The 24,782-nt window shown below is 51.0% G+C and overlaps 1 protein-coding gene and 1 long non-coding RNA gene across 4 annotated transcripts in view; one reads left to right on the top strand and one right to left on the bottom strand.

Moving 5' to 3' along the window:
- MCTP1 (multiple C2 and transmembrane domain containing 1) overlaps positions 1–24,782 on the bottom strand; it is a 3,303,831-nt gene that overhangs the window by 1,272,244 nt on the left and 2,006,805 nt on the right. The window lies entirely within an intron of this gene.
- LOC138511764 (uncharacterized) lies at positions 22,491–23,844 on the top strand. Its single transcript, XR_011280677.1, has 3 exons — positions 22,491–22,685; positions 22,793–22,935; positions 23,574–23,844. It is a non-coding gene; the product is annotated as an uncharacterized lncRNA (long non-coding RNA).

Genomic DNA, 24,782 nt, shown 5'->3' on the forward strand with positions numbered 1-24,782 from the left:
AATGTTCCGGATACAGTTAGGACAACAGTTAGGACAACATTATCAAGTGTCAAGGATCCTGCACCCAAGCCTGTGGGGGAAGAGAGTTTGAAGTAGGGAGAAGCGCCAAAATATCCTCACATCTACTGAAGGATTTCCCTGGCCGTTAATCAGCCCTTCCATGAGTTAGTACATGCCACTCAACTGAAAAGTGCATTAATAAACGGTAAAGACGAGCAATCAGATGCACCAAAAGGGAGGGTTTAAGACACTGCCGACCCCATAGGAAGTCGGGGCGGGAGACTTGGCTGGAGGATCTACTGAATCTGACGCATCTGTGAAAAAGTCTTTCCAAAATCAGTGTGTCACCTACAAATAGGATTTGATTTGGCAAATTAGAGAAATGTATGGTGTGTCATTTCCTATAATTGTATGCTTTTATGACATGAACGTAAAACGCTTCCAAAACGTCAGACCTGCAGCCCTCCTCCACAAGTCTCCTCCACTCCAACTTCCCTATCTGCATTCCTCTCCCCATCTTCCAGAACTATCCTTCCCTCTCCCTCTTCTCTACCTGCCATCCCCTCCTCATTTTCCAAATCTACCTTCCCCACACCCACTTCACTGTCTGTCATCTCCTCTTCTTCCCTATTTGCCTTCCAGCCCTCACCATCCCTATCTCCTCCTTCTCAACATCCCTAGCTAGCTGTTTCTTATCATCCCTGTCTACCTTCCTCAGCTCATCTTCCCTATCTATATTTCCCTCTCTGGCTCCCCTATCTGCCTCCCCTCTTCATCTTCCCTATCTGCCTTGCCCTCTTTATCTCGGGAGTCTCGGGAGGATAGCTCAGTGGCAACGTGCTCGCCTTGGCAGCAAGATGACACGGAGCAACACAGGTTCGATCCCCGGGTCCGTGCTTAGAAAACTCTGGGTATTAAGCACGTCATAAGTAAGCTATCATATCATTATCATCCCATCTGCCATCCCTGCATCTTCTTACCTTCCAGTTCAAACTTGCCCTCTCCAGCTTCCCTACCTGCCTTTCCCACCACATCTTCCCAAATCTATAGTCTCCTCTCCAGCTTCTCCATTTATTATCCCACCTCATCTTCTTTAACTTCCTTTCTCCAGATTCCCTATCCAACTGCCCTCTTCATCTTCTCGATCTCTCGTCCCCTCTTCATCTTCCAGACCTTTCTTCCCTGCTCCAGCCCCCTATCAGTCTTTCTCAACTTTATCTTCTATATCTGTCTTCCCCTACCCTCTGTTTCCTCTCTTTTCAGCAGGGGTCTCTAAAAAATGTGAATGATGTTATTTTTCAGCAAGTCATTGTTGCACGACCGTTTCATATATTTGCAATTACTCCCCTTTAAAATAAAATAAAATGTGTAAACAAAAATGTTAAAGGATTGGTAAATAAGTGGGGCATGAAAACTATACAGCCATAGAGACCAGGTTACGTGTATATGGCCCAGGCCACTAAGTGGTAGCTCCTTAAAGTTCACAGGCAAAGAACTAGAGAAGAGTTTGTCCTCCACTTACCAGTACCAGATCCGGACTGTCAGTCTTCTTTTGGGACTGCGTGCCTGGGGCCTCCCTGCCGTTTTTACCCTCTCATTATGCGCCATAACTAACCCCAGACTCACTGTCAAACCCGGCTTCTCTTCACTACGAAGATCTCTTCCGAGCTCGCCTCTTCCTCTTCCACTTTTAAAGCAGCCTGATTGTGGTGTTGCAAAAGGACTACCCTGACCGCCCTAAATCTTGTTTACCTGCTGTTGGGCCCCTTCTGCTTAGAAGCACCTCTAGGAACTAGCTAAGTTGTCTGTGAAGTAGTTGGAATACCTCTGTACGAGGAGCGGTGGGCCCCGAGCCGTGTACTTGAATTTACACAAGGGGAAGCAAGAGCTGAGAGTTGGTGAACAGTACTAAGTGCCCAGAGGTTTGAAAAATTGAAATCATGCTCAAAGTCTCCTCTTGCAGCTTTGTGACTTGGCCGGGATATTATGCTTGGTCCACAGGGGATTGGCCATTCCTGGTCTGTGGCAACGCAAGCTCCCTGACAGAGCATATCAACGACAAGACTCTTCACTCTGAGCTTCCACTAGCTCTCTCTGCCCTTGCAGAGCTCCCACCAGCCTGAGTCTGTGACCAGTGAACTGCCTCTGTGCCTCACTTTCTCTCCCTCCACTCTAGAACTTCATCCATCCTTGTCACATCCCTAGCGCAGCTGGCCGTACAGCCGACCTACACTTAAAAATGTCTGACATTGTTTTTCCTTAATCTACGTATGTCCACCCATGTATTGTCCCCGGTGCATGTTCCATTTACTCCACGCCAAAACATGGTCAGAATGTCACTCAAACTAACCCCATTCTAAGAAGCTCACTGCTTCCCATCAAATCGGATTTCTTATTTATTGTACGTTCTTTTGTGATCAAAAGAGCATTGCTCCTCCCCGTCTATAAATAAATAAAACATTAAATACATTTAAAAAATATATATTTTTGATGGAGCCTGTGCGATTCAGATACCACTCGGCAGAACTGTCTGCTGTCTTCTTGGGGACCTGGTCTGGAGATATTACCAGAGCAATGCTGCTGAGACCTTTAACACCTCAGTAATGATTGGGGCAGGAATAGATTTTTTGTTGTTGCTGGTAACATTTCGGCCAGTCGATAAGCCCCCCAACACTCACACCAGAAAAAGTACAACCCACTAGGGAAAAAATGCCCAGCACACCTCTTGCAGTTTTATTTCCACAAAATTAGAAATGTGCTAGCAAAGAACTTTGCTGCCACAGAACGTTCTGCCGAAATCAGTACGTCATGAAGACATGCAGCATCATGAGTGACGTAAATTGGATAGTGTACAAATTCAAATTGCTGGTTGGTTGAGACCCTATGCAAAATATGATTTGGTTCATAAATTGGATGAACTTAACAGCAACGGGCACACCAGTAACATCAGATGCACAATCAGATGGGGACAACTTAGGTGCAGCAGAATCAGAAGAGACCACCACTGCTCCAAAATCAAAACATAACAGAAGAGGCTTTCTGGCTGAAATCAAAAGTTTAAAAAAAGGAAATCAGACAAATTATAATGCGTCTGCCAAGCAAGTTAGATTTCAAGCCCCTTTAGGGCCCAATATTCCAACAACCCCAATATCTTCAGAGTAAGAAGAGGAGGAGGAGCGAGGAGAAGGTACACGACCAAATGCCAACACAAGACTCATCAGGTCGAGCACCAAGAATCAAATGGGGAAATCCATTCTGAAAGTCCAGTGATAAATATTTCTGATCGACAACTATCTGAGAGTGAAACTTCACTTTTGAATCATGGTCTCTCGTTTGCTCCAACAAAGAGAGCAGACATGATAGAAGTTCAAATAGACCGATATAAATTTGTAAGAAAATTAAAATAAAAAAAATACTTTCACAACAAAACAGTAATCTATCGACCAACAACTAGACAGGAATCACCAAGTTCTTTGAGTATTGCAGATATCGAAAGTACGCATTTACTACTCTCACTAGCAAACGACACACCAAAACCAATGGTAGAAATACAGGAGTTAGGAGTCCATCAGAGGAATCTTGATATCCAAGAATTTCGTTTGAGATCGAAGTTCACACCACCTTCGACGACAGAAAATGTGATTGACACCTTCTACCAAGCTGTAACAAATGACATTCATGACTATATAGATGGGCAAACTAGAGGCTTTAAAAGCAAAACATTGAATTTAACAAGGAATGAGAGAACAGCCCTACAAGGTTTAGTTCAAAATCCCAATATCATAATAAAGGAAGCTGACAAGGGTGGAAACATTGTTCTTTTAAACAGACGAGACTATATATAAATGGCCAATAACCATTTATTGACACCAGGTTGCTACAAGCCTCTGAGTGGGAAACCCACTCAACAAACCATGAATGAACTGACTAGTCTAGTGCAACATTGGTACACACAAGGTCTATCAACAGACAATGAAAAGGCTTTTCCAACTAGATCCAAACCTCTGATGCTGACAATATACGTTTTGCCCAAGGTGCACAAAGAATTTGACCATCTACCCTCAGTACGACCAATCATGAGTGGTCAAGGATAGGATACAGAAGGCCTATTAGAATATATTGATTCCGCAATCAAAAACCTGGTGCCCAAAATACCAGCATATTTGAAAGATTCTACTCATACACTCAAGTTGCTACAACAAATTATATGGCAACCTCAATTCTATCTGGCAACGCAGGATGTGAAATCTCTGTACACTTCAATTCAGCATCATTTAGCATTACACACCATAGATTTTTCTTTTCGGACTTTCTCAGCCTCACATATCACACATGTACAAATGATCAAATCCTTTTGTGATTTCACTTTGAGTCATAATCAATTCATCTTCAACCAGCAATACTTTCATCAAACTAGCAGGATCCCTATGGGAGCAAAATATGCTCATTCTCTTGCAAATTTGTTTATGGCTTTTTTGAACATATCTATGTTCATAGCATGCATGAATTTTCAAAGGAAATTCACTTGTGGAAACGAGATGACGTTCTAGTAATATGGCACAGTTCCAAAGACAGATTGTTCTCTTTTCTCATATATCTTAACCTTTTAAGTGGCAAGGACGAGTACACTCGTCCTTTTTTACATAGACTTCAATAATAGCCTGGCACTTAAGGGGTTAACAATAACACCTTTGGGATTGAATTTACAGGTCAAACAGAGGAGACATCATTAGTTTTTCTAGATTTGCATATTTTTGTTGACAATAATCCACTTCACACTAATACCTATAGGAAATCCACGGCAGTCAATTCCATTTTACATGCCACCAGCTGCCACAAAAAGGGAGTCATCAATAATATACCCAAAGGAGAATTTTACCGTGCTAGAAGAAAATGTAGTGCAGGTCTATCTTTCAAATTAGAGTGTAAACTGCCCGGAGATAGATTCAAGAAATTAGGGTACACAGCAAGAAGTATTGACCAAGCTTGGTCTCAAACTAAACAATTGGACAGAAACAAATTATTAAGCAAGGAACAGACAGCTAATTCATAGAATCCAGCGCACAAGTAGCGCACGCGGCTGGCGCACAGCGTGCGCCTGCGATAGTCTGCGCCAGGCACGTGCGCTAAAACAGATTTCCGCGCACAGCGTATTCATGGATTTCAAGCTCCCAAAACAGCCGTGGCGCAGAGAATCGCAGCGAGCCTGCAGCAGCGCCAGTAACGCCCCCAAGAACGCCCTCGCGCACGGAAAAGCCATCAAAAGCGCTAAATCATCGCTAAGGGCTGCGCTAACCCCGGACCACTTCACAGGGCAGGCAAACAAGGAAAGCAAAGCGGGCAATCTCCAAATCAGGAGTACGCGGGAAGTACTACACGCGACTAGGCAGGGAACGTGAATCACAGGGGTACGCGGGAATCATCACACGCGAACAGCCAGGGTGCGTGTATTACAGGGGTAGCGGGAAGTCCAACACGCGATGGGCCAGGGAACGTGTATTACAGGGGGACGCGTGAAGTAGAACACGCGATAGGCCAGGGAACGTGCATCACAGGGGTACGCGGGAATCATCACACGCGAACAGCCAGGATGCGTGTATTACAGGGGTAGCGGGAAGTTCAACACGCGATGGGCCAGGGAACGTGTATTACAGGGGGACGCGTGAAGTAGAACACGCGATAGGCCAGGGAACGTGTATTACAGGGGTACGCGGGAATCATCACACGCGAACAGGCAGGGTGCGTGTATTACAGGGGTAGCGGGAAGTTCAACACGCGATTGGCCAGGGTACGTGTATCACAGGGGTGCGTGGGAATTATCACATGCGAATAGGCTGGGTGGGCCCCCACAGGTGTACCCTGTACACCCTCCCCGGCCCCTGCAGGCAGCCCACAAAACAGTGGACTACCCTGCACACCTGATCATGTCCCCCTGCACCCCCATCCACCCGGGGCACCCTCCACCAGGCCCCCACCCATGTCTCCCACCACCCCCACCCCCCAGCAGTGCAGGGGCACCTGCCATCAGGCCCCCAGCCATGTCTCCCACCACCCCAACCCCCATCCACCAGGGGCACCCTCCACCAGGCCCCCACCCATGTCTCCCACCACCCCCACCCACCAGCACTGTGGGGCACGTGGCCAGCAGGCAGTCAGGCAGCAGCCGATGGCAGGTGGGAGCGTGCTCAGGGTTCTTGGGGACTTAAATTCGGCCTCCTGGCCAGGAGCGTGGTCTTTCGTGTTAGAACGCGTGGACAGCCTGATAGGGAGTGATTTTGCACCAGAAAACCCCACACTCATCGCGCGAAAACCCGCATCGCGCGAAAACCCGTCACCAGCATATGTGCGTCAATAGTTACCTGCACGTGCAGTGTCAAAGCGTGTGATTGGTGAAAAGTGAGCGACACGCAGGAGTGTCGAAGCGCGTGATTGGTGAAAAAGGATCCACATGCAGGAGTGACAAAGCGTGTGATTGGTGAAAAGTGAGCTACACGCAGGAGTGTCGAAGCGCGTGATTGGTGAAAAAGGATCCACATGCAGGAGTGACAAAGCGTGTGATTGGTGAAAAGATACCTACACGCAGGAGTGCCAAAGCGTGTGATTGGTGAAAATGGGCCAAGCACGTACACGCCGTAAGTGACGATGTACGTGTGGGCCTGTATAAAAGGTAGTGTTGAACACAATTTCCTTGTACGTGCTTTTCGTGGCGAGCGAGTGGGTGAATTCGGTACTTCTTGTCGTTTCACACGCGATTTACTTCACGGCGTTTCCAGTTCGTACTCCCTGTTACCTCTGACAGCTCTTTTCTCTTTTTCCTCTTGTACTGGTTTTCCTGGGCCTGTTCCCTCAAACAGTGTCCCCTTCTACAGTTGTCCTGTCTCCTCAGACAGCGTACACCTCTTCTTTTGGCGGGGGTGTTGCCAACCAAAAGTGCTATTTTTTCACGCTCTTTTACCTGGCAGACGGTGAGTCACGCACGTATCTAACATCTGTGCTTGCCCCGTGTGTAGCCTACCCCTTCAGAGGTCAATCTAGGCCGCGTGTGACACGCATACGTTCATTGTGTTACTGGATGCCACAGCGTAGTGCAGGGTTTTCCATCAGCACACGTGGTCTAGGAGGGGTATTGTGCACGTTCCTTAACTTTTTTGGGGTGCCTGTGCGTTGCGTGACCCGTCATCTTTCCCCAGGGGTGTCATATAGCCTTGCCACTGCACTAGGGTACGAATACCATCTGGTACCCAACCCCTTTGACACCCAATTGCCCAGGACAATTGTGCACACCCACTCCCATACGCACAATACCATCAGTGCCATGGTTGGGAGGCGTGCAAGCCGTAAGGGTGGCAAAGGTGGCCGAGCCACACGTGGTGGCCGTGGAGGATCCAACAGGGGACGTGGTTGTGACTTGCAGGGCGCCCCTGTTCCCCCCAGTCTGGAGGAACAGTCAGGGACACCCATGCCCCCCCCCCCCCCCCCAGTTGAGAGTCATGTGGCTGATACCAACCCTGATCAGCCCATGTCGGACCAGGCCATTGTGGCACCAGACCTGTCCGAGGGTGATTCCATCGCTGACATCCAGGTCAGCAGGTCCACTGTACGTGCACCGGTGCACATTGGTGTCATCAGGGCACGCGCATCTATGCCAGATAGGTCATCTGCTGGCCCCCGTAGCCAGGGTGTGGCTCAATCCACCCCACCTCTCATACACCCTGCCAAGACTGTGTCGGTCCTAGTTCATGCACCTCAGATCAGGCCTGACCCCATCCCACTACCCCCAATGCCTGCACCTACTCCCATGCTGAGTGGGCAATCACACACACCCAGTACAGAGTCCACCACGGCTCCTGCCCCTAGTGTCCACAGCGGCGTAGGACACTCTGGATCCCCACCCCCTTCCAAGCGCAAGAGGAAGAGTGCACGTCCGGCACAGGCTGATGCCCCAGACACGGCTGCACAGTCCGGCCCATCAAGGAAGCCAAGCTTCACAGACGCCGAACTTAATGCACTTGTTCAGTATGTGTCAGATCATGATAGGGAAATGGTCATCGTTGCAGGGTCCAAGACCACACATGCCAGACGCCAGGCACACTGGCAGACCATTGCTGACAGAATAAGTGCCCTTGGAGTAGTGAGGCGCACAGCTAGTGATTGCCAGAAGCGCTGGAATGACCTTAAGCGCAGGGCAAAGGATAAGCTGGCCTCAAGTCATGCCGCAACCTTGGTGACTGGAGGTGGGTCCCCAGCACAGGAAATAGAACTCACACCACACGAGTCCGTAGCTGGATCCTACGTCACCGAGGGACAACTCCAAGGTGTGGGAGACCTCCCTGATTACGAGGCATCATCCGGTGAGTGCACATGCATGTGTGTATCATCCATGTGCATGGTGTGTGTGTGAAGCATTCATGTTGGGTGCCTGTCAAGGGGGTGTGTGGCAGAGTTGACAGTGGCACCCATGTGCCTCATCCAGTATGTTCAGTGCAACACCATCTGGCCACAGCACTATCCCTACTGGCAACAGTGCACATATGGGCCAACACCATGGAAGTTGCCCTTGATTAGTAATTTTGTCACTACATTGTTGCTCATACTCCCCTGTCTATTCATCTGATGTCTTACATACCATTCCTCTCCTTTCCCCCAGCCATTAAAGTTTCATCTTCACATGCCTGACATGCAATGATACCACATGCTAATGCGTCCTCTGTATATTAATGCCTACCAACATGCAGTCATAATGTGGATGTAGCCTTGACATCCACCTCCTTCCTGGGTCCTTTGGTACCGTCTGGTTTCGAGCCCCATTCCCTCACACTCCATGCTGCTCTTCATGGTCTATCTTCCATGACTTCTACAGTTCAGACCATCGTGCCCTACGCACGACACCTGCTTGCCAAAAGTCAAATGAGGGCAGCCTGCCCTCCAATGCGACCCACCCTATTGCTGACCAGTGCATCTGAGCCTACTCTAAGCTAACTCTCACTGACATCTGCTCATACATGCCTTTGCCTGTCCCATAGACCCTTCACATGGTCCCTGTCCTCTCTCCTTGCTCCTCTTCCACCATCATAGGTGGGACCCGTTGGGGTGTACTCCTGGCCTCCTTCCAATCCTCAGATACCACTAATGATGTGCATGGTAATGGGAGCGTCTCAGTCCAAGGCCCTTAGGCCAACCTCAATCTCCTTGAGAAATGCTACCCACATCTCATCAACTTCCTTACCTCTCCTGCTGTCCCCCCTCCTCTCTCCTCATCAATCCTGCACTGCCTCCCTGCACCCTCCCATGAACCTTCTCCGCCTCCCACTCCAACTCCTACACATGCGGCACCTCTGATCTCTAGCACTCCCCGTAAGTCCTACAAGGCTGTCAACCTCCTCCACAATTACACTCCTTTCACTGCGGCTGCATCAGGCATTCCTCCGATAACTGTCACTTACATGAGGTTATGCACCTTGACATCCTTGGTCTCATGGAAACATGTCTGACGGCCAGCTCTGTCTGCATCCTTGACCCTCTCCTTGGCCCGCCACTACTGTGCAGGGGGGGTGTGCCCTTGGCTTCCCTGAGGGTATTCCTGCCACTGTCACACCTACTTAGACCTACTCCACTCTGGAATGGCTTGTGTGAGGTTTCTGTCCACCACACCTTGACATTCCAAACAGTGCGTACTGTGTCTGGGAAAACTGGTCAAATGTACTACTTCCTTTCTGAGTGTCCTCACCTCTCCTCCTCACTCATGTCCCCAGACACAGAATTCCTCATCCTTGGTGCGGTACGCATCCACCTGCATGCCTGTTGACGCCCCCACGTGACCTTTCTGTGACCTCAGCAACTCCCTCTCACCCTCTAGACTCCCGTCTGTCCCTACTCATTCTGCAGGGCACACTCTTGATGCTCTGATCTCATCTGACTTTCCCCTCTCCGTCCATCTCTGCACTCCTCTCTCCTGGAGTGATCACATTCTCCTCTCCTCCCAGCTCACCCTCAACACCCCACAGGCAAAGCCACCCTCACCACTGTCACACACCTTCTTGGTATTCCGACCCATGAAGTGTGTGTCAGTCGAGGCTCATGCTGCCAAAATGTCCCCCCCATCCAGCTCCCCCTTAGGCTCACTCCCATCCTGACAGGGCCCACTCCATGCTCCACTCCATGTCAGGTACACTGGATGTCTTAGCCACGGTCATGACCACCTGTCTGAAGCCCCATGCCAATGCAGAGTCCTGGCATGACTCGGATCTTGGGAACCCAAACCACAGGTGCCGGGTGGCAGAGAGGGAATGTCCTGCATCATGGCCATCCTCTGGCAAACTGGCCTGCCACATGCTCCAAAGGCAATAGCGCCTCACCCTTCTCACCAAGATGAGATCCCCAATCCAAGGGCACATATCTGCAGCATGTGACAACTCTGCAGGACACATAGAAATCTGAAAGGACCTTGCCGAGCCAGAGGCAGTGTGTACCTCCCCTGTCCCCTCCGAGCCCACAGCACAGCATGATTGTCTCTGTACCCCTATAGGCCACCCCCCCAGCACTTGTCTGCGCCTAACACCATCTGCCCTTGACGTCAAGTCCTACTTACCTTGTACAGCACTTCCAGCCGCCACTCCCCCTTGCACTTCATTGTGCCACCCACCCCTGCACTTGCGTGACATGAATGACACCAGCACCAGTAGTATTGTTGACTGGCATCCCCTTCTGCCCCACCACCCCTCAGTGCTCCGCTGCACCTACAAACATTACTTGACCGGTGCTTCACGAATGCAAAATTATTCCGTTACAGGTGTTGGGGAGGTGGAATCACAAAGTTTACTGCATTATGTTGATCTAGACAAGGCACTGTGCATCGTTGCCAATTTGGACTAGCAGATCCATGTACAACATGTATACTAATTGATGTGACGATGCAATGTCAGGACCAGAGTGGTAGAAATCCAAAAAAGTAGCCCTCCTCTCCCTCTTCACTTGGTGGCTATGTCACATGCCATGTGTGTGATGGCATGTGCCTTTGACATGGCAATCACCGCCCAATGTGTGATGGCAGTGCTAGGCATCAAGGTGAGCAGGCGTTGCTCTCCAATCAGTACATAGTATGCCCTGAGCCTCCCCTACAGACCCAGTGATGGTGAATGCATAGGAGGACTCCCAGTCATGTAGGACATGTGTCGTAGGACTACTGCCTATGTTGTTCATCAGCCCTTGTTGCATGCCATGGTGCTAATGCCTGTTTCCATTTTTCTCTTTCATGTCTTTGCAGGGGACGAAGCACTTGTTGATGCTGGGGATGTGGTGGTGGAGCCGTCCCAGGAGGGCAACCCGGGCCGACCTACCACAAGTGAGGGACGTGGTGTGTTTGTGGGTGAAAACCCACAAGTGCTGCAGGCCGTGCTGTCGAGGGGTGTCTCTGGGGGTTCCTCCCCCGAGCAGTATTCAGGTGTAGACTCGGAGGATGACACCTATGTGCAGTCGCAGGTGAGTGTTCTTGGGAGAGAATCTCCTCTGTCCGACCCACCTGCAGCCAGGCCATTGGCCTCAATGGGGATGTCAGTGTCGGCAGATCAGCCTCAGGTGGTTACGGATGCAGGGCCACACCACCCAATCTCTGATCCTGTTCCTGGGGCTGCAGATCAGAGAGGGAATGCAGTCCTGCAGCCTGAGGCCTTGCCGGCACAGCAAGGCGCAGTCCGCCTTGCCCCAGGCAGGTGTGGTGCCCGTCAACGTGGTGGCCGTATGCCACCTGGCAATACCGTATGGGAGCAATCCATCTACGGTATGGCCACCCAACAGGCAGCATCATCCGAGATGATTGCACAGGCCATGGATAGGGTGGCCACTTCCATTGTCCCCCCAGAAAGGCTGATGGAGCGACTGGAGCAGGCTACAGAGTCCATCTGCCAGGCACACAGGGAGGATATGTTGGCGTCCAACATGGACAGGCGGGCGGCACTGGCGACTCTGGGGGAATCACTTTCCATGGAGTCCCAGCGCCACAGGGAAGCCCTGAGGGAAGAACTCCGTCACCTCAGGTCGACCCTGTTAGAGCTTGAGGCTTCATCCCATAGAAGGACAGAGGAGCAGCTGGAGCGTCTGACACGGACGCTCTCGGCCGAGATGCAGGCAACTCGTGCGGAGGTCAGGTCATCCCGGGAGTTACTGCATGGGGACCTCCGCATGATTATGACCCAGAACCAGAACTACCAGACCCGCCTGCTTGCAGCCATGGAGGAGCAAACTCGTGCTTTGCGTGGGCTGCCTCCCATTGTCACACCATCTTCTGAGGCAGCTCCCCCACCTCCAGAGTCAGCTGCAGGGTCTGGGCAGAGCCATAGCGACTCATCTCCCACAACAGAGTAGCCGTGTGGGCCACGAGCCTATGGGGTGTTTTCCTTTCCCATGATCCACACAGGTGGATTGTGGCGTGCATCCTGTCCTCGGACCTCATAGGTGGCCCCCCCCCCCCCCGCCGGCCCTTTCATGGCCATTTTTTCTCTTTTTCATTTTTATTTTGCAAGAGTGTTGCCTTGTGTGGGTACCTGGGCATACACTGTATTGTGGCTGGGCACATGCAGGCTTGTCCTGAGTTTGGTTTCGATGCTTGGGTAGCAGACATCCACACCCCTCCTGCTTCCCTTTCCATGGGCTTGCAAAGGGTGTGCCCAAGTGACAGCAAATTACACGGTGACATTGGACTCCCATGAGCTGTTGGCCAGTCCATAGTCAATACTGTGTAGACATTCATAGTGTTCATTGTTGTTGCACCTAACTATGCATGATGGTATGATATGTGCCTCTACTTACATATGTTGCTCATGTTTTGCAGGTATTTCACACAGATCTTCACAAGGGCATACTCTCTGGAGTCACACTACATGTCGGTAGATGTGCACTGACACTTTTGCATGGCGCCATCACTGTACATCTGGACGGTGAGGACATACCAGCTGAATCAGGTAATGAGACTACCATTGATTACATGCAATGTGTCTTGTTTGGGTGGGCTTCAGGGTGGGTTGGTGTGTAATTTGATAGAAATTACTCTTACACAGGTGTGTAGTAGTGGCTCCAGGGCGGTTAGCTGCTCAAGTGCGGCTATGTTCCATTTGGGGCACTGCTATTTGTGACACTGGTGTCATGTTGTGATGGCCAGTTTGTTTGCTGTCACATACCATGACATGGTGTCCTCAGTGGCGGGACTGTGAAGGGAGTGGGTGACATGGCAATGTTGTCATGTAGTGAATCGCCTGTGGCAATGCATTTTAGAATGATGGAGTTGTGTCTTTGCGTTGTGATGCATAGCTGGTGTATGTGTAGCTAGGGGTGCACACATATTGACACTTCCATGTTAACAATCTCAGGCGGATGTGTATCTGACAGTTCATTGTCAAGTACTTTTCAGACATTGTCAGGTAGAGTCATCATTGATTGTCAGATGGTATGTGCCAGAGCAGTGTGCACTAGCCAGCACTGTGATTCCTAGGTGAAGAAGTTGGCCACCAGTTGCGTACGGGCTGCCTCCCCCCGTGCCCTTTCCCCTCCCATGCGCAGCGGGCGTGCATGTGGTTGTGGATGTGGGGGAACCACCATGTCCACGGGCAGGCCCCGGCGTGTTGCAACGTTGTGCAGGACACATGCTGCCACTATGATCCTGCACACTATTCGGGGAGCATATAACAGCTGCCCGCCAGAACGGTCAAGGGAGCGAAAGCGTGACTTGAGCACTCCGAATGTGCGCTCCACTATGCCCCGTGTAGCAATGTGGGCTGTGTTGTACCTTACCTTGGGTGGCGTGGTGGGGTTCCGGATTGGGGTCATCATGTGGGGGCTGATAGGGTAGGCACTGTCCCCTGCGGAGGTGGTGATGGGTATCATTAGTGGTGTTGTGTCATGACCCAGTATCTGACATGCATGCATGTGGAGTGGCATTCATGCTCACCAAGCAGCCATGTATCTCCATGCTGGCCAGCCTCTAGGTCCCGGCATAGGGTAGACATTCTGTAGATGAAGCTGTCGTGGGTGGACCCTGGATAGTTGGCATATACTGATGTGATGATTCCCTTGGCATTGCATACAACTTGGACGTTGATGGAATGCCAGTGCTTGCGGTTTCTATAGATGTGCTCTGTTGCCCTGGGTGGACGTAGAGCCACATGTGTGCAGTCAATTGCACCAAGCACTTTGGGGAATTGAGCCACACCATAGAATTCCTGGATGCACGTCCGCCTTTCTGCATGAGTCCTGGGGAGATATATGTGCCTGCGGACTGAAGGCCGTGCAGTGATGATGTTCAAGACCTGGTGTAGGCAGCGTGACTGCGTGGCCTGTGACACACCACCCACTATGGCACTTGTCCGCTGAAAGGATCCAGTGGCCAAGAAGTGCAGTACATTCAGGACCTTCTGCAGGGGGCTGAGTGCTTGGGAGCACAGGGTGGGTGATGTGAGGTCATCCTCCCACTCACTGACCAGGTCCAGTATGATGTGTGCTGGAAACCTGTACCTCCCATACACCTGGTCATCAGGCATCCCGAATAGGCTGGTTCTGGGTGTGAATATTCTGGCCCTGACTCTCCTCCTCATCCTCCTTTGGTAGCCCACTGCCACTGCTGCTAGGAACGGTATGTTCATCCTGGCATCTGGCTTGTTTATTGAAAAGTGCGCAAATTAATGCCTTGCGCGTGTAGTAGGCAGCGTGTGAGCCTCGCACCCCTGGAATCGGGTTCCCACTCCAATCGCGTGTGGAAATTCCCAGGCTGCAGGCATACAGGTGCGCTGACGTACTTGGCTGTGTAAGTGGCCGCGCGCCCCTGAAATACACGTATATAGGCCAATGGCGTGTAAGCGCACTTTTGGCCAATTACACGCGATGAAATACACGTACATAGGCCAATGGCGTGTACGCGCACTTTTGGCCAATTACACGCGATGACACTCTGACGTGCAGGATTTCCACGTGTGCTCGTCTTCACGTGCTGAGTGGGGAACGCCCGTGCGGATCACGTCAGACGCGCTTACGCGATGAGGGACTCTGGTCCAATAGAATCGCGTATGCGTGCTGACGCACTTACGCGCTAAGGGCCTTTCCTCGGATTTCACGCTGACGTGCAGGAATTTCACGTGCCAAATCACTCCGTATCAAGCTGGCCACCCGAAAACACACGGAACACCACGCTCCTGCCCCGAAGGCCGAGTTACTGCCCCCCAAGTGCCCTGAGCAGCCTCCCACGTGCTATCTGCTGCTGCCTGCCTGCCTGCCTGCCTGCTGCCACCGTGCCCTGCCATTTGGTGCCTGCACATCAGCCATCTGCAGGGGTCCAGTTGCTGTGTCCACCCCTGCTGGAACTGAAGACTCCCAACTGGGATTACATCGCTCCACAGCCCAGCCCCAGGACCCAGTTGCCCACCCACACCTGCCTCTGGGGTTGCCATGTCGGGCACTTCTACATCTGGCACCAGTGGCAACCCCAGGCCAGAGGGGCAGAGGGGCACCAGCTTCACTGCCACCGAAGTTGGTGTCCTGGTGGAGCATGTCCTGGGGCAGTATGATGCCCTCTTTGGATCGTCCCGCGCCAGCAAGGAAGGACGGGAGAGGATCTGGGCCGACTGTGTGGTTGCCATCAACGCGGAGGGGGTGGCAACCCGCAACGTCTTGAAGATCAAGAAGCGCTGGGAGGACTTGAGGTCCAGGACCCTTGTGAAGGCCCGGCGCCTCGTGGAGGGGGGCCGGGGCCACATGAGTTCCATCCAGAAGAGGGTCCTGGAACGCGTACGCCCAGCGCTCCACGCCCAGATCCTTGAGAGGGAGACCCGTCTGGAGTTGAGCGGTAAGTGTCCAAGCATCACTGTGTGAGACAGGGCATGTTGCGGTGTGCTGGTTCTATGATACTTGCCTGTATGTGTGCCATGTGCCATGTATGCATGTATGTGTGCTGGGACATCATGGTAATGCATGTGCGACCAGTGATGTGTGACCCACATGGTTGTTGCATGTGTAGAAATGCGGCATGGGGAGCACTATGCAGATTTGGGACATGAGAGCATGCCAGTCTCTGTACCTGGACATGGATGGGGGTGAGGATGGGTGCTGATGCCAGGTACATATATGGTAGCCATGTCTGTGTGCCTGACCTGCATGTCTGTGACTTGTGCATGCCATGGATGCATGACTCATGTGTGTGACAATGCACAGATTCAGTGACGCACCCACCTTACCCTTGTTTTGCCTGTGTTTGGTGTGATTGTGGCCAGATGGATGTGACTGAGGTGTAGTGTGTGCATGTGATATGCATGAGCCATGATGCATGTGAGTTACATTTCATTGAATGTTTCAAGAGTCAATTGGACATGCATGGAAATGTGCATGGCATGCACCATGCCTGTTACTGTGTGTGTTTTGCCAGGACTGACCCATGTGTTGTGGAGGGACATGATGGAAGTGTACTTTGACAGGGGTGCTCATCTGCTATTGCTTCCTGTCTAGGGGACCATTGTACAGTAGCCTGATGCTTGTGTTCTTTGTCTCCCTCTACGCAGCGGCTAGTGAAGAAGAGGGCGGAGACGGCGCTGTGGAGCAAGGCGGCGGGGATGCCCCCACGGCTGCAGCGGAAGGGGTGGGTGAGCCCCCACAGGGGCCTGCTACGGCGGGAGACGGTGAGGAGCCATCCAGGTTGGTGGTTTGCACAGAGGAGGAGGAGGCCGACACTGGTGCACACATGGGCCCTGGTGGGAGCATCCCTGCTGGTGCAAGTGGTGCAGTCCAGGGCCAGGGGCAGGAGGCAGCACAGGTCACCGTGGAGGGGCCTGTGCATGTCGCTGTCCCTGACCCTGTGAGTGCACCACCATGCACCAGCAGGGATGCCCCGTCCCAGGCCCGTCCGCAGGTAGAGGGGATGTCCATGTCAACTGACTCCCCTCCACCTGCGGCCGTGGGAACCCCTGGCCGCGTGGAGCAGGTCCTGATTGGGGTCGCGATGCGGACGGCTGTGATTCGTGATGCCGTGCGTGCTTCCCGGGAGGAGCACGCACGTCATCACGAAGTGCACCGTGCCGACGTGGCCCAATTGGGATCGGCCATGTTCGGGGGGTTCCTGCATGTGTTGGCCAATCTGACGGCCCTCTCCTCCTCTGTGCAGGCTATCCACCAGTCGTTCTCCTTGCCGTCTTCCGGCCCAGATGCCACCATGGCCCCCTGTGGACCTGCCCCGACCAATGCAGCCAGCTCGGTGGGGATCCCATCCCTGCCACAGTTGGGAGTCGGAGGTCCAGCAGGGGTGGACGACACAGCAAGTGGACCCCAGCAGATGGAAGATGTGCCGGCATCATCGGGCAGGGCACGTGCACGACGGCGTCGGTGGTTACCATCAGCCTGGATGCCGTCGTGCTGGCAGAGGCAGTGGCGTCGCAGGCAGCAGCGGGCTCGACGTGGGAGGCATCATGGCTCAGGGCCATCAAGATCGGAGGGGCAGGCATCGGCCGGAGGGCAGGGCAACCCTGGCATGGCGGTGTGTTCCGTGTGGGAGGAGTTTGGCCAGCGGATAGGTGCGGAGCGGCAGCGGGCGGAAGAGGAGCGGCTCGCCATGGCCAGGGCGGAGATCTCCATGCATCAGGCATTGAGGCGGGCTGAGTGCCTCGAGGAGGCTCGCAGGGAATTTGGAGAGCACATGGGGTTGTCCCTGCGAGACCTCGGGGCCAGGACTGAGTCCCGCCTCCAGGACATTGACGTGGAGTTCGAGGATGCCCTGGCCAGCATCACCAAGTGAGCCGCAGGACTAGCCCGCTGCCTTTGTATATAGTTTTTTAGTTAGTTAGTGCTAGGTTTCCTTTATTTAATTTTTTTTTTTTGGACCGCTTGGACAATGGCCACTTCTTTGTACATATTTTTTTAAATAGTTAGTATTAGGTTTAATTTGTGGTGTTGGGCTCATGGACCCTTGAACAATCCTGTAAATATAGTTATTTTTTGTGAGAATAATTTTTTAACTTTCATATTGGTCACACCATGTCGTAATGGTTTATCTTTCATTTCATTCTACATGTGTTTACTTTGGACAAAATCTATTCATTTTTCTATCCTTTGTTTTTTGGTTTCTAATTTTTGTTCCCGGACATGGACCTTTTATTTGCTTTACCAGATAGTTGTCAGAGTTTACTTTATTTTTATTTTTAATACATTTTGATATTATCTTACACTTGTGTCATTTTTTCTTTGGTTTCTTACATGCCATGATATGGGTTTTGACATTGACTTGCACCCATTGTGTATGTGTGTGTGGCGGACATGTGTTCTTTTGCTTACTTGCCTTTGGGGTTGTGTCATGTGATTGCATTCACTATGTGGGTGCATGCAATCCTTGCCTGGGTGTTTGTGCTGGGTATGCTGGTCATTACTGCCATTATTGTGTATCGTCAGGACCAGGGGCCAGGGGGACATGGGTGGGGGCCTGGTGGAGGGTGCCCCAGGTGGATGGGGGGTTGGGGGTGGTGGGAGACATGGGTTGGCCATGGGTGGGGCCCTGCTGGCAGGTTCCCCACAGTGCTGGGGGTGGGGGTGGTGGGAGACATGGGTTGGCCATGGGTGGGGGCCTGCTGGCAGGTTCCCCACAGTGCTGGGGGTGGGGGTGGTGGGAGACATGGGTTGGCCATGGGTGGGGGCCTGCTGGCAGGTTGCCCACAGTGCTGGGGGTGGGGGTGGTGGGAGACATGGGTTGGCCATGGGTGGGGGCCTGCTGGCTGGTTGCCCACAGTGCTGGGGGTGGGGGTGGTGGGAGACATGGGTTGGCCATGGGTGGGGGCCTGCTGGCAGGTTCCCCACAGTGCTGGGGGTGGGGGTGGTGGGAGACATGGGTTGGCCATGGGTGGGGGCCTGCTGGCAGGTTCCCCACAGTGCTGGGGGTGGGGGTGGTGGGAGACATGGGTTGGCCATGGGTGGGGGCCTGCTGGCAGGTTCCCCACAGTGCTGGGGGTGGGGGTGGTGGGAGACATGGGTTGGCCATGGGTGGGGGCCTGCTGGCAGGTTGCCCACAGTGCTGGGGGTGGGGGTGGTGGGAGACATGGGTTGGCCATGGGTGGGGGCCTGCTGGCAGGTTCCCCACAGTGCTGGGGGTGGGGGTGGTGGGAGACATGGGTTGGCCATGGGTGGGGGCCTGCTGGCAGGTTGCCCACAGTGCTGGGGGTGGGGGTGGTGGGAGACATGAGCAGGTGTGCAGGGTAGTTCCCTGTGGTGTGTGCTGCCTGCAGGGGCCGTGGAGGGTGTACAGGTAATGCCTGGGAGCTCACAGCCAAATCGCGTGTGCAACTTCCCGCGCACCCCTCAAATCCACGTTCCCTGCCATATCGCGTGTGGAACTTCCCGCGCGCCCCAGTAATCCACGTACCCGGCCATTTCGCGTGTGGAACTTCCCGCGCACTCCTGCAATCCACGTACCCGGCCATATCGCGTGTGGAACTTCCCGCGCGCCCCTGATAACCACGTACCCGGCCATTTCGCGTGTGCAACTTCCCGCGCACCCCTCGAATCCACGTACCCGGCCATTTCGCGTGTGGAACTTCCCGCGCGCCCCTGAAAACCACGTACCCAGCCATATCGCGTGTGCAACTTCCCGCGCACTCCTGCAATCCACGTACCCGGCCATTTCGCGTGTGCAACTTCCCGCGCACCCCTCGAATCCACGTTCCCTGCCATATCGCGTGTGGGACTTCCCGCGCGCCCCTGAAAGCCACGTACCCGGCCATTTCGCGTGTGCAACTTCCCGCGCACCCCTCGAATCCACGTTCCCTGCCATATCGCGTGTGCAACTTCCCGCGCACTCCTGCAATCCACGTACCCGGCCATTTCGCGTGTGCAACTTCCCGCGCACCCCTCGAATCCACGTTCCCTGCCATATCGCGTGTGGAACTTCCCGCGCGCCCCAGAAATCCACGTACCCGGCCATGTCGCGTGTGGAACTTCCCGCGCGCCCCTGAAAACCACGTACCCGGCCATATCGCGTGTGCAACTTCCCGCGCACTCCTGCAATCCACGTACCCGGCCATTTCGCGTGTGCAACTTCCCGCGCACCCCTCGAATCCACGTTCCCTGCCATATCGCGTGTGGGACTTCCCGCGCGCCCCTGAAAGCCACGTACCCGGCCATTTCGCGTGTGCAACTTCCCGCGCACCCCTCGAATCCACGTTCCCTGCCATATCGCGTGTGCAACTTCCCGCGCACTCCTGCAATCCACGTACCCGCCCAGCCCATATCGCGTGTGGAACTTACCGCGCACCCCGGTATGCACGCACACGTTTATTTTTTCTCTCTGCGCGTGTCTGTGTTTGTGGGTACCCCTTTGTACGTCATTTGTCCAGGAGGGCAACAGTATTGTACATTGGTCATGTCTGTATATAGGTGCTATTTGTTGGCGCGCCTTTTAGCGCACATTTCTTGCAGGCGCAGACACGCTACCGCCTGCTTTCTTGTGGAGGTCGTGTTTGTGCCTGTTTGTGCCTGTGCGCTGCTTTGAGCGTGCGCTTTTTTGCCCTATTCTATTCCATGAATACGTGTTGTATGCGAGCGTGTGGGCGTTCCGCGCACTTGCCTCCTGAACTTTCCCCGTGCCGCCCACATTCTTCCCCATTCCGAGTGTTGTGCCCCATTTTATTCCCCATTCCGAGTGTCCCGCCCTGTGTTCCGCCTACTTTAGAACTGTGCGCTGCGCTCGGAGTGATGGCGCAGTGGCCGTGGCGCACGACGTTGGTTGACCTGTGCGCCGGCCTGCGCCGCGCGCTTTTTCGGCGCACGTCCTCTGCTTTTCTTGCGCACGGACTTCCATGAATCGACGTGCGCTGGTTTCCCTGCGCTTTGCGCTGATTTTCGGCGCAGCGCACGTATTGGCCCCTCTGCGCCGGGATTTTCGGCGCACATTTATTCCATGAATCGGCCTAAGAAGGGAGCATACCCTGAGAGTACCCGTTTTATCACAAGATACTCTAGTAACAGCAGTAGGTTATATACAATATTAAACACGCACTGGCATCTTTGAGAATTGGACAGGGATTTGGCCCAATACATTACCTCCAGACCCAAGATCATTTGCACAAAATCAAAAACCTTTAAAAATAAATTAATCCCCTCTTTTCTTGTATCTGAACCCGACAGTAGGAAGGACACAAACTGGCTAACTCGCCAGACAACTGGATTCCACAAATGTGGGAATTGCAATTTCGCCCATCAAAAATGTTACCTGTCATGGGGGTTTGGAAACGGACATTAAAGACTTTATCAATTGGAAGACCAGATTTGTAGTATATGCAGTAATATGTGTGTGCAAGAAAGTCTATGTGGGCAGCACAATTCGAAAATTGAGAGTCAGAATACGTGAACATTTTGCTAATTTGAATAGCCAAGACCCCAAACTGCCCTTCGCCAAAACATGTCATCAAAGTGATAAGAGCAGAGATATCCGGTTTGTGGGTCTGCAACAAGCGAAAGCACATATCAGAGGAGGGGATCGACAACTACATTTACGCCAGTTAGAAGCATGGAGGATTTGCAAACTGAGATGTCTAAAATTTGGACTCAACAAAGAACATGAACTGAATGTTTTTTTATAAACATATCTCGTGTTTGGATGGCAGTAATCAATGTGGACTGATGCAACCCCGGTGAGGAATTTCTAGAATCGTCGATTTAAGCAATGTGCTAATGGTGGAATTGGACTCATGAATACATGTACACTATTCTCATGATATTTACGCAGTGAAGAATGGTCATTATGAGATGAGCAGTTGAGCCTGCAACATACCTTGGTACAAATGAAGTTTCAAATGTAGTTATCAATAACTTTCCCTATGCTGCAACAACTTAACATCAGGTAAACTGGTTCAAGATCTTAATCACATTTTAAACTAAAGTGGAATGGGACATCACAGCAGGACTCAAGCAAATACAATTTTTTTAACATGAGGGCTAATTAAAATACAAGCATCAATTAATTATAGACAACAAGGTGTAAACATTTCCCATGTTGGAAAATGGGAGTCAAAGACATTGAGTTAGCTTTAAAATGATGCCTTCTCTAATATGGGAACGTGGGCCTGAATACTAACTAACTTTCATAATTCTGCCAATTTAGGCTTAGGCCCATACAGGAATATTGAGTGACCAAATTTGCATTTTACGTAAGTCACGTAACAATAAGATGTTTGTGCGGTTAAAGCAATGACATGCATTCATGGAACCTCCTGCTATGTGCAGGGCAGCAAGTTAAAACAAGCACATATTTCAAAATATTTACTGAAAAGCACCTATATACTCGTAGCTTAAAGTTCAGGTCGACAATGAGTATGTAGGTCACGTGAATCATCACATGACCAGTGCATATGATGGTATAAAAACAAGGTGGAGCATGAAAGCCGGTTGCTTGCCGGAGGTGTTTAGGAGCACGCAATACACAGAGGACAGTGTAAGGTAAGAAGTGTACCCGGAAGGGGTAGAGCACGATATTCTGTTAACGGGAACTCTGCAACATTTGTTTTTCAATGCATGAAGTCAATGCGTTATGTATTACAGCGAGTAATTAGGCGGTGGTGAATCGTCGGGAGGAATTGGCCGTGTTAGAAGTGACAAATGCATGAAGTGCACAGCGCTCTCTAACTACAGGGAAAAATAGCCATCTGAGCTTTGCTCTGTAATAATATTGAAGCATGGTAAGAATGCCATGTTTAGAGTGATTAATAATGTTACATTCTGAATAAAGTATTGATCTTGGAGGCACATGCACTAAAACATGTGATGCTCTTTTATTATATTGCAGAATCCACACTGGATCTTTCTCTATAAGATGAGATCGGACCCACATCATTGCACTCAATGCCGTAATTGGTCACCAACAAGGAGTCAAGGATCCATTAAGATTTGAGACGCTCTGTACGTTGGAAGAGACTACATTGAACAATAGTAAGGAAGTATTTTATGTCCTGTAACAAGGGAGAGTTTGGAAGGGAAGGAATGCTTTTACAATGGGGTTACAGTATTGCACTGACTAGATTAGGAATTTCTTTGGAGAGTGCCCCATCCCTTCCTTTCTTTCTTTCTTTCTTTCTTTCTTTCTTTCTTTCTTTCTTTCTTTCTTTCTTTCTTTCTTTCTTTCTTTCTTTCTTTCTTTCTTTCTTTCTTTCTTTCTTTCTTTCTTTCTTTCTTTCTTTCTTTCTTTCTTATTATACGATTCATATATTCATTGTTCATAGAAGTTATTGCATTAGTCTGAGGGCTGATACAGGCTGCTGCTGTCTTTGGGCAACTTTGGGCCTTTGGGACTGTTGTGTATATGAATTTACATGTTGGAAACCAAACGTGAATCTGTTTTCGTACCAGGCAATAGAAGTCACTGTATGATTCATGTAACAAGTATTAGGTCCAGTTCTCTGTAATGTCAGATAACTACTGTTTCAAACAGATGTTTGTTAAGTTCCTAGAATCAAGATTATGATAGTCTGCACAAGATATCCAATATCATTAATGTGTTCCTTCTTTCTCTCCCCTCTCTTTCTCTTGTTCTTCCTCTTCCACCTTTTTATTTTATTTTGTTTGCACAGGTTATATACAATCTTGGTTAATATGGGTTCAAACAAAAAGGCATGTCGTGTTTGATACAGTGCCCTGAAGAAGACCTAGCAGGTCGAAACATGTGTTGGCTCTTTAGACGTCATATTATATTTTGTGTATTTTTTGAATATTCAGTGAATTGTTCAATTTGTATTGATGATGATTGGTTCTCTTGACTCATTTATTAATGTTTGAGGTTCTTGAACATTTCTGTGAAAGATTTAACTTGGATTGATACTTATTAAATTGCGACATTCTCCAGGCATGTACCGAATGTGGTATTTCAGTTTTCATTTTTGAGAGTGTACAGTTTGAAATACTATTTTGAGTTCAGCGCATATTAGTGGAACCTTTGGATGAAACACCCTATACATAGGCTACCTGCTCCATAAGGGATGCCAGTCCATTGGTCCCAGCCCTGGCTGTCCATCTTCTTCCAGATGGGCTCCTTCTTGCTCATCATCAGGCATACATCTGCAACTAATTGGCAATTATTGAAGAAAAACAATACTGGCTCTATCTCTGACCTGATGTACACCTGGTACTACAGACATGGGCTAAGAGGATACTTTGAGGCCATCGCTTCTAACAAACTACTGCTCGATTCCAGACACATTGTTGCCCAACCAAGATTCCCCACCCTGGTTTTAGCTATGTTGTTTTATCCCTCCCTGCACCTCGCAGCACAAATGACGTGACCCATGGTGAAGTCAACTGATCCCTGTTTTCAAATCTTTTTTGATCAGTTGGGGGGGTCTAACAGTTTTATGGTTGGTGGTCTGGGACTGACTGGTATCTTGGAATGCTGGGAGTCGTGGGACTGTGGATTTCAAGTGCTACTAATTATAGCTGGGACAGCAAATGTCAGAGGCTTGTGCCCTTCTTCTCGTGTGATTGCTTTTCACAGTGAGCTCTCAATCTCATTGTGGCATTGTAGGGAGCATTCCTTCTGGAATATGAATTGTTGGCAACATGAGACAATGAAGGGTCTATGAATCTCTGCAGTTCTGGCCAAGTTATAACCTATTCCTGATTGCATACACTTTATTTCTATTTTTGTGGCTCGGGCCTATGGCCCTGGCTGCAGCCTGACGTTAGTCCTCAATTCCAGTATGGCTGCCACTATCTAAGATGGCATTTGATTCCCCATGTATACCAGAGCAAAAACATACTCCACACTCCCCACACTACGGCCCCTA

The sequence above is a fragment of the Ambystoma mexicanum genome, chromosome 6p, assembly GCF_040938575.1.
Source record: "Ambystoma mexicanum isolate Mex_15411 chromosome 6p, UKY_AmexF1_1, whole genome shotgun sequence".
NCBI classification, from domain to species: Eukaryota; Metazoa; Chordata; class Amphibia; order Caudata; family Ambystomatidae; genus Ambystoma; species Ambystoma mexicanum.